We start from the raw sequence: 15,802 nt of genomic DNA, 5'->3' as shown, positions 1-15,802 counted from the left end.
AAGTAGTCACCTCAGCCCTTCAATTTCAAGGAACTAAATCTACTCCAGAATGTGGTAAAGGATCTGGCCGGCAGGTTCTTCCTCAAAGCCATGAGAAGTCAACACAGACCTGCAACACCTTGACCTTAATCCTGTGAAACTGAAGCAGAACAACTAACCCAGAGTTCTGACCCACAGAAATGAAAATACAATGAGTTCGTCTTCACTGTTCACCAAGTGTTTATGATTCATCTTGGTCACAACAGAAAACCAATATGGCACATGCACCCACACCCCCCCCACACACATACACACAGCATATATATTACATCTCCATATGTTCTTCTGTTGCTCATCATGAATATAGTCTCAAGGTCAGTGAAATTTTCAAACATATTTGCATACCAGATACACATTGCAAAGTTTCCAGTTTTCTTTCAATTCTGTTGTCCTGAAAAATTAATATATAAATTCATCTGAGGAAAAACGAATTTCAGGATAATTTAAAATCAAATATGTATGCTTGCATTCAACAACTTTATTTTCTTTGCATACTCAGGTGATAGATAATTTTCTTCTCTTATATTGAAACAATTTCAAATACAGACATTAATGAAAAGTTGATTTTTCATTTTTAGATGGAAAGGTACTCGTTTTTATTCATCAAGTATCTTTTGATGAGATCGATACCTCTGAAATGCTGCGTTCAACAGAGGTGAGTTTTTACCATGTGTTTTATTTTTCCTGGAAGCCTACATTCCCTCACCAATTCTGCCAAAACTCATGAGAAGTTCCAGCAACTGGAGCATTCTGTTGCCCTTCATTACAGATAAAGAATCAGAGGCAGATGATGCTTTCCGTGAAGGCTATTGTCTCACCTTTCATTGACCATGTACACTGGTATTAGTTTGCTCAGGTTGCCATAAGAAAACACCACAAATTGAGTGACTTAAAGCAACACAAATTTATTTCTGGATGCCGGGGATCCAATACCAAAGTGTCAGCAGGGTGACAGTCTCTCTGAAGCCAGAAGATCTTCCCATGCTGATTCCTGGCTCTTCGTGGTTTGCTGGAAGTCCTCGGTGTTCATTCAGCTGCAACAGCGCAGCTCCAATCTGCTTTCCTCTGCACGTTCTGTGTCTCCCTGTTGTCACATGGCTGTCTTTCCAGAAGGACTCTGATCATCATATTAAAGGCCCATCCTACTTCAGAACAGCCTCATTTTACCTGATGACATCTGTAATGACACTTTTTCCAGATAAGGTCACGTTCTGAGGTGGTTGGCATGAACACTCCAACCCATCTTCCTGAAGAAGCTTCAATAATATCAACACCAAGCGGATACCACACAGTTCCACGTACTGACATTTAAAAAGTAAAATCTCAGAATGTGAAAGTTTAATCCAAGACCCCATTCTTATCACGGCTCCTCTTTTTCTTTGGAGGGCGGGGCTGGTGGGTGTGCATACGGTCCCTTGGTCTCCATCCTGAGTCCCCCCTTTTGAACTGCATACTGACCAGCCACTGTACACCTCCTCAACCAACAGACCCAACCAACCAACCCAGGGTTCAGTTCCAAACCCCTCCTGCTCTATCAAGCCCCACCCTCAAGAATTCCTTGACGTCTATTGATTCACTTGTCACCAGAAAATAATGTAAGGAATAAGCAGATATCCACAGATTAGCAAATCCAATTTTTATACACAGGCAAGAGAAAAGTAATTAGAAGGTAAATTTATATCCTTGGAAATGTAGTGTTACGTTTCAAGCCTATTTAGATGAAGCTGTTGCCAGAGGGTCTGGTATCTTGAAAAACTAAATCAACTACTGTTTTAAAAGTTGATCTGGAAAAATAAGTAGTTACAGCATTTTATTACCAATTATCTTCAAATATAAGTAGGTAAAAGAAAATAACAAGGTTTTAATTTTAGTATTTACTATTCTTGTGTCTAAAAAAGTAATGACTTTAAATTATGGTTTATAACATATAAGATGATCTAATCTTCCAGGAGGACAAAAGAGTAATTAAATATAATTAAATCTATTAAAAGAAAATATGCCTTTTTTTCTCATTTTGAGAAATGTACATTGTCTAGATAATAATATGAAAAATACATTAGTTGGGAAAATATATACATCCTTAAAATATATTACTGTAATACTACAATTTAATTTAATTTAGAAATACATTACAGTTTTGGGGAACCCACATATTTTTAGGGGAGAAAACTGCAAGAATTATGCCAAACATAACTAGATTTCAACTACTTGTGATTTAATTTCTGTGGGTATAAGATAATTATACTTGACCATTTGTACCTCATAAGAATATGCTTTACTAAATAAACAACAACCAAAAAAAAAAAAAAAAAAACTTTAAGGACAAACCTTAAAAAACATATTATATGAATAAACTCTTAAATTTTGCCTTGAAAATAAGTGAATCTTTGAATATCAATCTATATAATCCAACATATTAATCAAAAAATGAATATAATGACCCTATTTATAAATGTAGAGAAATCAGTTAGAAAAAAATCAATACCCATTTACAATAAAAACACTCAGAAACTAGGAATAGAAACTAACTTCTTAAATCTAACAGAAGTCATCTACACAGAAACTACCATTACAGTCAATGGTGCACAATGGGATGTCCCCGCCTAAGGCAAGGAAGAGGCAAGATTATCCATTCTTACCATTCTTGTTCAACAAAGTGCTAGAAATCCTAATCAATGCAATGAAATAAGAAAATGAAAGTAAAGTGCGGGGGAAAAAAATGAAACTGAGCTTATTTCCAGATTTCATAAGTATCTATATAAAAATCCCTAAGGAAAATAAAGAAAACTTCTAAAAGTACTTTATAAGTTCAGCAACATTTTATCATGCAAAATACCTATAAAAACCACTTGTGTTTCTATAATCTGTCAATGAACATGTGAACACTAAAGTAGTGAAGCATATGTATGCTAAAAACTGCATTATATTTATGAAAGAAATCAAAGCTCTAAATGAATTTACAGATAAACCATGTTCACAGAATGGAAATGAACACATAAAGAAGTCAATTCTCTCCAAATTTATATATATGAACAAAATTTCTATCAAAAATCTACAAGATTATTTTAAAAATTATATTGAAAGGTAATTTTGAGAAATAAGAATAAAGAAAAGTCAGTTCACCTAACTTCAAGACTTACAAGCTATAGTCAACAGGACCCTGTCGTATTATTGGTGGAGGACTGGATACATCCATCAATGAAACAGAAAAGAGAGCCCAGAAATAGAACCACACAAATATGCCCCTCTGATTTTAAGAAAATGTGTAAAAGCAATTCATTTGAAGAAAAATATCCATTTCAACAATTGTGCAGCAGCAATTGAACAATCCATAGGCAAATAAAATAAATATATCATGATGCAAGTCTCACATTTCGTGCATTAACTGAAAATGGATTGTGGACTCAAATATAAAATGCTAAACCATAAGACTTAGAAAAAAAAAAGAGAGAGAAAATATTCAACGTTTAATGTTGCCAATTTTCTTTGACCTAACAACAAAGTATAATCCATAAAATGAAAAAATGATCAATTGGACTTCCTGAATTTAAAACCTTTTTCTCTATGAAAGAATGGAAAAATCAACTGTATATTAGGGTAAGTATTTTGCCACATATCCTATAGAGGTCTAGTATTTACAATATGAAGAGCTCTCATATGTCATTACATATTTCAACAAAGAACAATCACAAGAAAAGATGTTCAATATCATTATCCATTAGAAAAATGAGAATTGAAATCACCATGTTATATCACCACACACTATCAAATGACTATAGTAAAAAATATTGACACAAAACACCAGCAAGGATGCATAAAAATGGATCACTTCTACATTGGGGCATGAATATCAGCTGGTACAGCTTCTTTGGAAGACAATTTGGCAATTTCTTTAAAAAACTATATTTGCAACCACAATACCATCCAGCCATCTCACTTCTGGACGTTAATCTCCAAAAGTGAAGACTTAATTTCACACAAAAACCTATATATGTGAAAGTTTTTAGCAACTTTCTTCTTAGTAGTCAAAAGCAAAATAGTGGAAGAAACCCACATGTCCTTCTTTGAGTGGTTAAGCTATGGTACATCCATACTATGGAATGTCACTCAGCAAAATAGAAAACAAATATATACCACATTTTTTAATCCATTCATCTGCTGAAGGGCACCAGGTTGGTTCCATAGTTTAGCTATTGTAAATTGAGCTGTTATAAATATTAACATGCCTGTATCACTGTAATATGCTTATTTTAATTCCTTTGGGTATAAACAGAGAAACGGGATACCTGGGTTAAATGGAGGTTCCATTCCAAGTTTTCTGAGGAATCCCCATATCGCTTTCCATAGTGGTTGCACCAGTTTGCAGTACCACCAGCAATGTATGATGGAATATTACCCAACCTTAATGAAGAATTTTAATTTGCCAGTAAATGGATGAAGTTGGAAAATATCATGCTAAGTGAAATAAGTCAATCCCAAAATATCACAAGCTGAATGTTTTGTCTGATATGTGGATGCTAATTTTCAATTCGGGGGTGGGCAGGGGAGGGTGCCTATGGAAGAATAGAGTAACTTCAGATTAGGTAGAGGGGAGTGAAGGGAGGGAAGGGGAGATCGGAGTAGGAAGGACAGTAGAATGAATCAGACAGTATTACCCACGTACATATATAACTATATGACCAATGGGATCCTACATCATGTATAACCAGAAGAATGAGAAATTATACTCTATTATAAATGATGTTTCAAGGTGCATTCTACTGTCATGTATAAATTTAAAAATTTTTTAAAGTTTTTTTTATTTTTTACAGACTGCATTTTGATTGATCATATACAAATGGGGTACATCTTTTCATTTCTATGGTTGTGCACAATGTAGATTTAATATAAAATAATCTAGGATTTTATTCTTATAATCTTTAACTGACAAAGTTATAGAAATGAGGAAGAATCTGGGGGTTGCCAGAGATCAAGGACAGAATGGCAGAAAAGGGTAGGTGGGTTCATACAAAAGGGCCTCAGGGTCCTTGTGGTCATGGAAACCATCCGTGCCTTGACTATATTCATCCCAAGTCCTAGTTGTTGCTACTTTTCTACAGTTTGGGAAACATTACCTTTGGGGAAAAACTCAATAAATGGCAAATAGAATCATTATCTTTTGACTGCAAATGACTCTTTATCTTGAAATTTTAGAAATTAATTATACAAAATGTTTCCTTTTTCTTTTGTCCAAACAACCTCCAAATTCCCAAATTAGATATTCCTGTATTTTCTTCACACCTTCATTTTAACATTTTTCATGAAGTCCTATACATTCCTTTTAATTATGTGTGATTTCTACCATACTTTTCCATTCCATTTATACCCTCATAAGTTTGATTTTATCTAGACTTATCTTTACTTATTATTATGTTCCTAACAAAATTCATTAGTATTTTATAATTCCTTAGTATTTTATAATTCCTTCCAGTCCTTCCTTCCAGTCCTTAGTATTTTATAATTCCTTCTATTCTCTGTATCTTAACTCACAAATACAAATAAAATGAGCACTCTGGGTCTGTGTGTTCTTCACATAGATTTGATCAATTGCAAATATAATATTCAAGAAAATAATTGGGTCTATCCTGAACATGTACAGACTTCTTCTTGTCATTATTCCCCAAACAATATAGTATAACAACTATTTATATAGCATTTGCATAATATTGTGTTATAAGTAATCCATAGGTTTTTTAAAGTTTACAAGAGAATATTCTAGATTATCTGCAAATACTATACCATTTCTATAAGGGACTTGAGCTCTTGGGGATTTTGGTATATATGGTGGAAATGAGGGAGGGTTTCTGAAACCAATTCACCATAACTAGCAAGGGGCAACAGTGCCATTTTTATTCAGGAAAAACAAATTATTTGTTTAGAAAGTGGACTTTTTAGAATCTTTCTTCACCTAGTTTATTTTCCATTATTTTCTCTGTGCCTAAGCATACTAAACCTGTCTTGTATCCTCCTTTTATGCTTTTTCTGCCTTTATTCTTTATGTCATCTTGTCTACCTGGTGACCTCATGCATAGTACCCAATGCTCCGCTGACTGAAGTTGTCCCTGAACTTTTTCTTTTATCAAATTGCCAGGTATTCATGATGTATCTCTATTTGCTTCCTCCTCCACTAAGCCATGAGCTCCTTGACAGCTTGCTTATCTTCTTATCAGCAATGACCTACCTCTACAATACAATGATATGTGCTCAGAAAGCTTCAGTAATATTAATAAATATTGTTTTATACCATAAAACCACTTATTTTATGCTATCTTCTTTAGCTCTAATCTTCATAATAGAAGTGGCCATTATCATTACCATTTTCCAAGTGAGAAAGCTGATATCAAAGTAGAAGGAATTTATCCAAAGTCCTAGCTGGTCAGTACTAGTCTGGAACCCCTTTAAAGGAAATGATTTAAAGTCTTTAGACAAACCAGTAAAAGTTAGGGTTTCTCTAGTACCTGTCATCAAGCCACCAAGTCAATTTGTCAGGCTATCATTATTCTGCATCTCTCTTTTTCTTAAAATTTTGATTCATTGCACACAAATGGAATACGACTATCATTTTTCTGGTTGTATGCGAAGTAGAATCATACCATTTGTGTAATCATACATGTACATAGGGTAATGATGTTTGTCTCATTCTATTATTTTTCTTTCCCTCCAACCCCTCCCCACCCCCTATTTCCATCTATACAATCCATCCTTCTTTCTTTATTCCCTTACCTCCCCCTCCCCATGATGTATCATCAACCAGTTATCAGAGAAATCGTTCGGTCTTCGGTTTTGGGGGATTGGCTTAATTCACTTAGTATGATATTCTCCAACTCCATTCATTTACCTGCAAATGCCATAATTTTATTCTTCTTTGTGGCTGAATAATATTCCACTGTGTATATATACCAAAGTTTCTTTATCCATTCATCTCTTAATGAGATGATGAATGTATTCTACATCTCTTAATGAAAAGTAGAATATTATGCCTTAAAGAAAGATCCAAGTAAATCACAGGAGGAGCAAAGTTGGAATGAGATTTTACATTTTTCCACTTAGTGCATTTTCATAGTTTCTTACAAAATTAAATATAATTTTACCATATGTTCTAGCAATTATACTCCTACTTACCTATTTAAAAAATTTATTTACAAAACTCCCTGGGTGCTCCATACTGGCATTGACCAAAGCATTTTTCCACAGATGAATGAATGAACAAGCTGTGGTATACCCATAGATCTTCCACCAATAAAAACAAGTGCACCACAAAACTATAAGAAGACATGAATGGACCTTAAATTCATAATTTTAAGTAAAATACTGAGTCTTGAAACATTACAAACTCTGTAGTTCTCATCACACAGCATTCTGGAAATGGCACGACTATGAGACACTAGAAAGAGAAAAATATCAGTGATCCCAGGAGTTTGCAGGGACAAAGGAGAAATTATGGGTGAAACATGGGAGTTTTTAGGATGGTGAAACTATTGTGCACAATATTATAATGATAGATAGACAGCTTTTTGCGTCTGTCAAAAGCCACAAAACCTTATAGCACAAAGAGAGTAACTTAGTATAAGCAAATTTTAAAACCAATTGTTTATGGGGTAGAGGATTCCCAGAAAGAAATGGAGAATAGCAAGAGAATTTAACTACTACAAGTGAATGAAATCACTTCATTGAAGGAGGAGTGGGGGAAGGTATAGGCTTAAGTAACTTTGGAAATGACTAAAGGCAGAAGGAATTGTGCATAGTAGTGTTCTGAGTTGCTCCAATGATTTCCCATGGGGGTGCTGGTGTAACTTGTATACTGGAACTGGACAATTAAGTAAATAGGTAGTGAATGATGAGAGCCAGGTCTCTCCATGCTGGGCTGGGAATTTACAGGTGTGCAAGGGAAAGAGGCTACAATAATCCACACAGCATTAGAGTTGGAGACAGCAATATGAACTCATTTAGAGTTTAATATAAATACAGATTGTTACATAAATAAAATTATACAAACCTAGAAGTTAGTATATGCACATATGTTTCCTTGCTCTGTCACTGAGACTACCTAGAAGCAACAATATCCCAGCTGTAATAAACACAACTAGCACCCAGCACTTGGTTTTTAACACCAATCTCCAATAAACAAAAAAGAGAAGAATGGTTCCAGGACTGGAACAGAAAATGTATCTAGAGATAGCACATATGCATAGTTTAGTATATGCCTACTTCTGTGCCCCTTCATCTAAGACGTCATAAAGAATGACAAACTTGTAGTAAGGAGCACAGTATATCTAGCTGTTTCTAAGTTATTATCCAATTTAAAAAATCAGTTTTATAAAGGAGCAGCTGATTCAAGTTCTGGGGCAGGAAGTATACAAGATAAGCACGGGACATATCACTACACCAGAAAGCAAGAAAGTGCTAAAAACCAAAGAAAAAGTCAAACCCCACATGTATGGGCTTTATGTCAAAAGTATACAGGAGTAACTGGAAAAAGCTCCCAGTGGCCAAAGCTGGGAGGATTTGAGCAAGAGAATGACTAAAGCAGTACTGGAGAACAACACAAAATATAAATATTCATGAGTCCATATTGATATAAATAAATTATTGCATGAATAAATAAATGGGGAGAAAGGACAAATTTCTCTTGCAGAAGAATTCAAATAATTTATATGGATACTCCACTCTCATGGAGGAAAAGCATAGATCCCTACTCTAAATGTCCCCTAAATGTGCATTGTCCATGGTGGCTTCTTTTCAATGAGCACAGCATGGAGGAAAGGAAAGTGGCTCACAGGCAGGAACTATGACAGGCATTACCTCAGTCAGGTGACAAAGAGGACTGTCTGCTGTGATAAACTGTGCCGACTGCTTTCCCCGGCATATGCCTTCTGAAAACACCTGGCTCCAACCTAATCCTGAGGAACAGGACCAGCCCCATTCCAGCAGGGCAGCAGGATGCAGAACTCCTGACCAGTAAGTGCTCCTCAAAACCATCAATGTCATCAAAACTGAGACAGCCCGAGAAACTGTCCCAACCAAGACAAGCGCGAGCAGACGTGAAAACTAACACAAAATGGAGTACTCAAGGTGGGGCACCAAGGAATCACGGCTCTGAGCAAAGCAAGGGCCTTCGGTAATGATGCACCAAGGCCAGTTCATTAAGTGGAATAAATCCCCCAGATTAATACTATAAGACCTTAATAATGGAGAAGATGTGTGTGGGAAAACGGGGACTCTTTACTAGTCTTGCAATCATTGTGTAAATCTAAAACTGCTCAAAACAAGTCTACTAAAAATAAATAAATAAATTTAGTGGTCGATTCAAAACATTACACAAAGATCACACGAGAAGGGCAGTGCTTTGGCCCTAGAGGTGCCTTTCTTTGCTCTTGGAGCTTGATGCTGAGAGAAGAAGTTTAGCATCTCAGTATGTGCCATATTGGTCCCCAGAGGCGCTGGGCCATGGACTCAGCTGGCTCGGGGATTTAATTAATAGGTGTTGCTCTAGAGCACTGGCTTTGGTTGGGGTGCAAAATGATTCATTCCCAAGTGGGAAAGTGGAGATTTTCAAATCTGAACTATAAGTATGAATCAACGTTTTATTTCAATAGGAAGTGGTACCAAGACTTTACAAAAATAATTTAAGTATATCATGATCAGTATTTATTTTCCATATTTATTTTAACTTGAGGAAATATTAGCATGAAAGTGCTTATCATTCACGTATTGCATATATGACTAATTCCTCTAAAGTGAAGGCTGCCCTCTTCTTCATAATCATCAAACGCTGCTTACCATTCACAATTTACAAATTCCCTTTTGTTTTCTGCATCCAAGTTATTAAGTAAGTATGGTTTCAAATAACCATTCATTTGTAATTGATTTAATTCTCACATTAAAGTTGCCATGCTTGTGTTAAAATGTGTAAATGTAGATTATTCAGTATAGAAAAGGAAATACCTGGTAAGTGAAAAACTGTCAAGAGGCAAATCCATCCTTCAGGGAAAAAATGTAATTATGTTGCTTAGGAACAAAGTATCCCTTATTTATTATTTTCTCTTGCTTAAAAAATATCTTCATATATAAAATTAGTCATCTTTTATTCAACAATTTCAATTTTCTTTCCTGATGATATCATTAAAATAATTCTATTTAACTTTATGTCCTGGTTGTCTCAAGCTAATAATCACAGTACATAAAATGAAATGAAAATAGGTATGTCTTGTGTGTGAATAGTTTTTTAATTCAAGATTTCTTGTGTTCAATCTTACAGTAAATTTTAAAAGAGTAATGCTTTCAAAAGTCCTCAGAAATAAATTGTTCTACTATCTGTTAAGTGTGCTGGATAATTTAGGAATGTTATTACAAAATAACCTCTATGTTTTGCTTTCTGACAGGCAGCCAATCATGTACAAATTACAGTAATTCAGTCCTCATAACCTCTTCAAGGCGATTTGAAGCACAAATATTTAACAATGTGCAAAAGGAAAAAACCACGTGAATAAAAGATATACATAAATATGTCATAAAAAATGGAAAACAAATAAAAGACAGGAAAATTAGAAGTGATTAAATAAGAAGTATTATTAATTCTGGCTTCATCCTGTACTTTTAAATTTCTGCTTCCAGAAAGATCTTCCCCGAGTGCCTCCTGACAAGGCATTTGCCTACTGCAGACCCAGGGTGAGAAGCCGAGTCCCCAGCCTAGCTGGACGGAGGCTCAGAATGGGGACCCAGAGCAGGCGGCGGAGGCAGAGATGATGGCTGGCACGGGAGGACTAGGCTCCAGCACTGCGGGCAGCGGGGCTCGCAGGGCCTGACGGGGGAGCCAGGCTGGGCGAGGTGACCAGGGTTGGCGGCCTCGGACACTCTGGGCCTTCGGAGGACGCGGGCTGACCCCGAGGGCTGACCCCGGGCCTCCTCGGCCCCGCCCTCCCCGGCCGCTCGGGGAGACCCCAGTGGTGGCCTCGGAGCCCCGGCAGGGAGGCTGGCCTCCTCCGGCCGGAGCCCAGGTCGCTCCTCAGCGAGTCCCCTCCTGGATGACAAGGCCTTCGCACGCCATCTCTCACTCTTCTCGTGTCTTCAGCGTGTAAGAAAAAAACCCAAATCACCTTGACCAGGGCGACTCAGGGCGCCGGGAAAGCCATGCAAGGTCTGCAGCGCTCTGGCCGTCGGAATCTGGGGCGAAAGGTGGTATTTTTGTCTCCGATCTTGTTTTTCTATTTCTAACGAGATCTTGAGCTGGAGGCGGTCCGGCTCCGGCCACAGCGACGCCGCTCTTTGCTCTTAACCGCCGTGACCTGAATCTGGCGACGCCTGCACGCTTCTCCTGCCAGCGGCCGCGGGGAGGACTCGGGGCCTCTGCGGGGTCGGGACGCCGCGGTGCTGCGGGGTGGCTCGTCTGGGCTCCTCAGAACGGTCCGCTGGTCTGCTGGTCAGCGCGGTCAGAGCCGTGAGGCCCCAGGTGTGCATCCAAAGTGGCCTCTGTGCCGTGACGAGGGCCTCGGGTGACCCCCACCAGGCGTCTGTGCTGCCCACCGTCCTGCGGGCCTTCACCCTGCTTCAGCTCCACACTTCACACTAAGCAACAGGCCGCCCTGCCTCCTGGCTCCTCTCCCCGAGGCCCCGGCTGCCCTGGCGCAGACCTGCCCGTCACTTCTGACCACTCTCCAAGTCCTTCTCAACTCAGCTTGCCCAGATTTCTCCAATCTGCCCCCTTCCTTCTTCATCAGGGCCTCCCCTCAATCCAGGACGCACAGACTCTCACCAACACCCGGCCTCTCCTCTAGCGATCAGAAGATCTTAAAGTCAGGTCGAGGCGAGGAGAGATCCTTACGAGCTTTCTGCTTCTCTTAGCACAGATGCCGCCTTTCGCTTCACTCGTCCTGGACGGCAGCCTGCGGATCTGGTTCCTGGTTTCCTCACCAGTCTCTACAACACCGACTGCAGGCTCTCTCACCGGATTCAGGTTCCTGGCCTTTTGAGTTTCTGCCTCCAGAGGCTCTTCCTTTCACTCAGAAACCAGTTTCAGGAAGACTTGGTCCTCCTTTTCTTGCTTAATAGGATTTATTACAACCACTGAAACAATTGATTGTGAAACTGCTTGATGCCTGTTGTTCTTCTACTAGATTACTAGCCCCATGAGAGCCACACTCACCCCGAATCACAGATTTGTTAAAAAGTGTGTTGTGTAATAAAGAGAAGGTTATGGAGAGAAAAGAAGGATTAGAACCAAGAGACAATGACAGATTAATGAAAAGTATCTAAGAGCCTGGTTTAGGTTGCAGGCATGATTTAGTGACATCGCAGGACCAGCAGCGGAGACCAGCAAAGAAGGTTTTGCTGAGTAGTTTATGAAACACCAGTGGACCAAAGTACTTAAAGGTCTGACAAAAATCGTTTAGATTTCATGGGGTATAAGAGGGAAGAATAGCTAAGAAACAATTTGACCTCATACATGTTTGACTGAATACCAAATGTTGATTCCTACATTTAATGTAGAAATTCTAAACTTGATCTCAAATTAGACCAGAGCAGAGCAAATTGTTGAAAGAAGAGGTGAATATCTTTGTTTTCAGACCATGTTTTAAGTGTCTGTTGATTCATGACAAAATCAAGCACAATAAAATCAATACAAAAATAAAAATTCCTTGCAAAGAAAGGGGATAGCCATGATTAGATTATGTACTTCACTACATAAAAGACCAACTTAATGAATATATAAACGCTATTAATTTTTTCTCCCAAGTAGTCTTTTTAAAGTATTGAGTAAAAGTAATATAGTTTACTTTCAGGTTGTCATTAAAAAAAATGAGATGCATGAGATCAAATTATTTAAATCATCACTGTGGTTGATGTTGGCTTAAAATGATATGAATTGCCTTTACTGATGACAAAATATTAGAAGATTTTAAACTATCAAATAATGATACCAAGAAGATGCTGAATTGGTTATCAAATTATCCCTGGCCATCATGGTTAAGAAACTAATTTTACCAGAACAGCTGATGTTGTGCATTCATTTAACAAAGCCACAGGAGAAGTGAACACTCTACCAGGTGTTTTGTGTCAAAGCACCAAGGTTTTCTTTTAGCTGAGCCAGCAGCTCCTCCAGGGCATCCTGGGAGATGGCATCTCTTGCAGGGCCACACATGAAATCAGGTGTTGAGCACAGAGGGAGTACGATTTACTGCAACAGTTTCAACAGTCTCAGCAAAAAAAAAAACTTATTTCATGAACAGGAAAAAAAAAAGCAGTTCAACCAACCTCTCCTTGCAAAAAAGCGTGATAATAATTTCACAAGATAACTGCTCGCTTTTCTTTAGATTTTGAGTCATTTTTGCACAGCTTTTGTGGGATTTGCAAATGTGACTTTAAACCAACTTTCTGCAACTTTGGTGGCACAATCCTTTCACCTGTCCCAAAGCTGGGATCTACAGTGTGAGGCAGAGAGTAATAAACACGGCCAAGCTACGTGACTTTTTAAAAAATATTTTTTTTAGTTGTCAATGGATTCTTGTTTATATATGTATTTACTTATATGTGGTGCCAAGAACTGAATCCAGTCTTCACACATGCAAGGAGGCACGAGCTCTACCGTTGAGCTACACCCAGCCCTTCATGATTCTTTTTTTAATTTTTTTTTACAGACTGCATTTTGATTCATTGTACACAAATGGGGCACATCTTTTCGTTTCTATGGTTGTGCACAATGTAGATTCATACTATTTGTGTAATCATACATGTACATAGGGTGATGATGTCTGTCTCATGCCACCATTTTTTATACCCCCCTCCCTCTCATTTCCCCCTAGGTAATCTGACGTTCCTCCATTCTTTCTTACACTCCAGCCCCCACCCCCATTATATATCATTATCCACTTATCAGGGAAAACATTTGGCCTTTGGTTTTTTGGGATTGGCTTATTTCACTTAGCATGATAATCTCCAATTCCATCCATTTATCTGCAAATGCCATAATATTTAAACAACTCTAAGATTTCATCTTACTCCAATTAGAATGGTTATTTTGAAGAACACAAACAATAATAGGTGTTGGTGTGGATGTGGGAAAAAAGGCACACTCATACATTACTGGTGGAGTTTCAAATTGGTGCAGCCACTCTGGAAAGCAGTGTGGAGAATCCTCAGAAAACTTGGAATGGACCTGCCTTTTGACCCAGTTATCTCACTCCTTGGTTATTCCCAAAGGACTTAAAATCAGCATACTACTGTAACACAGCCACATTAATGTTTATAGCAGATCAGTTCACAATAGCTAGATTGTAGAAGCAACCTAGATGCCCTTCAATAGATGAATGGATAAAGAAACTGTGGTATATATACACAATGGAATATTATTCAGCCATAAAGAAGAATAATATTATGGCATTTGCAGATAAACGGATGGAATTGAAGAATATCATCCTACCTGACCTCTTAACCATCCAACTGTCAGAGGGAATGTTCCATGAAATAATTGTGTAGGTTTGCCTTTTCCAGCCCCTTCCATTTTTAAGGCCATCGTCCTTTAGCATTCCTCACTTTGGTTTTAAGGAAAACTCTGAGAACTGACACGTGTCAGAACACGTGAGCATATTGGGAAGTCCATACACCTCAGGAAGCTGTCACAAATCATCACAACTTGTGATTGTGCTTTTTGCAAGGACACATAAGCAGAATTAAGCAAGCCTCTCGAGTCATAAAAGATAACACATTCGTGTTACTTGGGTTGACTCAAAATCACAGCTGGTGGTTAGTAATTCTTTAGGTCATGTGTGTGCCTATTTTTGGAACTTGCCAAATGCATGAATGTGCCAAAAGTGAAGTCAAAAAATGTATCCACAAATTAATTTCCTAAGCATTTTAAATGATTAAAAGCTCACTATTAAATGAGCAAGTGCAACCTCTTAAAATTGTGTTTTAGCAGTTAGTGACAATAATTTTACATGTATCAATATGATCTTCCTCCACATAACCACTCTTCATAGTCTAAATAAGGACTTTTTAAATTGATTCAGAAACAATGTGGACATTGTCACATATTTGAACTTCTACTTTATTCAAACCTATTACTTTCCCTAAAGGAATACATGATAAATTACTAGGAGAAACAGTCTGCTCCTCAATTTATCTCTGTAGCACAGAGGAAGAAATTAATTAATAAGAATTATTTGTGTATGGGAGGCTTATTGGGGATTATAATAGGTTGATTTGTGTCTCCAAAGAAGGAGGACCTAATGGTTTGTAAATGTGAATGTGACTTAATTTGGAAAGAGTCTTTGCACATGTAATCGTGTTAAGATGAGTTTGTTGGTCAGGCATGGTAGTGCATGCCTGTAATCTCGGCACCTTGGGAGGCTGAGGCAGGAGGACCACAAGTTCAAAGCCAGCCTCAGCAACTTATCAAGACACTGTTAGTCCCCAAACTGTGACATAATCAATGACATTTTATCCAGGTTTTGGAGTGATTTTTATCTTTGTTAAAAAATACCTCTACAATGCTGACCTATTCAATATTTCTCTTTTCAACCCTCAATAGATTTATTTATTGCTATCATCTTACATAAGATTATAAAGTGCATATAGTGTCTCATAGTAATATTTGTATGTAATTAAATTCATCTTTTAGTTATCTGGAGCTTATTATGAGCAGTATCAGGTAGGGATTCAACTTTTTCCCTTTAAACTGATGGTTAATGGTCCACACAAAGCTAATTCCTTAGTGATTAATCATAGC

The sequence above is a fragment of the Sciurus carolinensis genome, chromosome 15, assembly GCF_902686445.1.
Source record: "Sciurus carolinensis chromosome 15, mSciCar1.2, whole genome shotgun sequence".
NCBI classification, from domain to species: domain Eukaryota; kingdom Metazoa; phylum Chordata; class Mammalia; order Rodentia; family Sciuridae; genus Sciurus; species Sciurus carolinensis.
Note: the sequence above shows the minus strand (reverse complement) of the source record.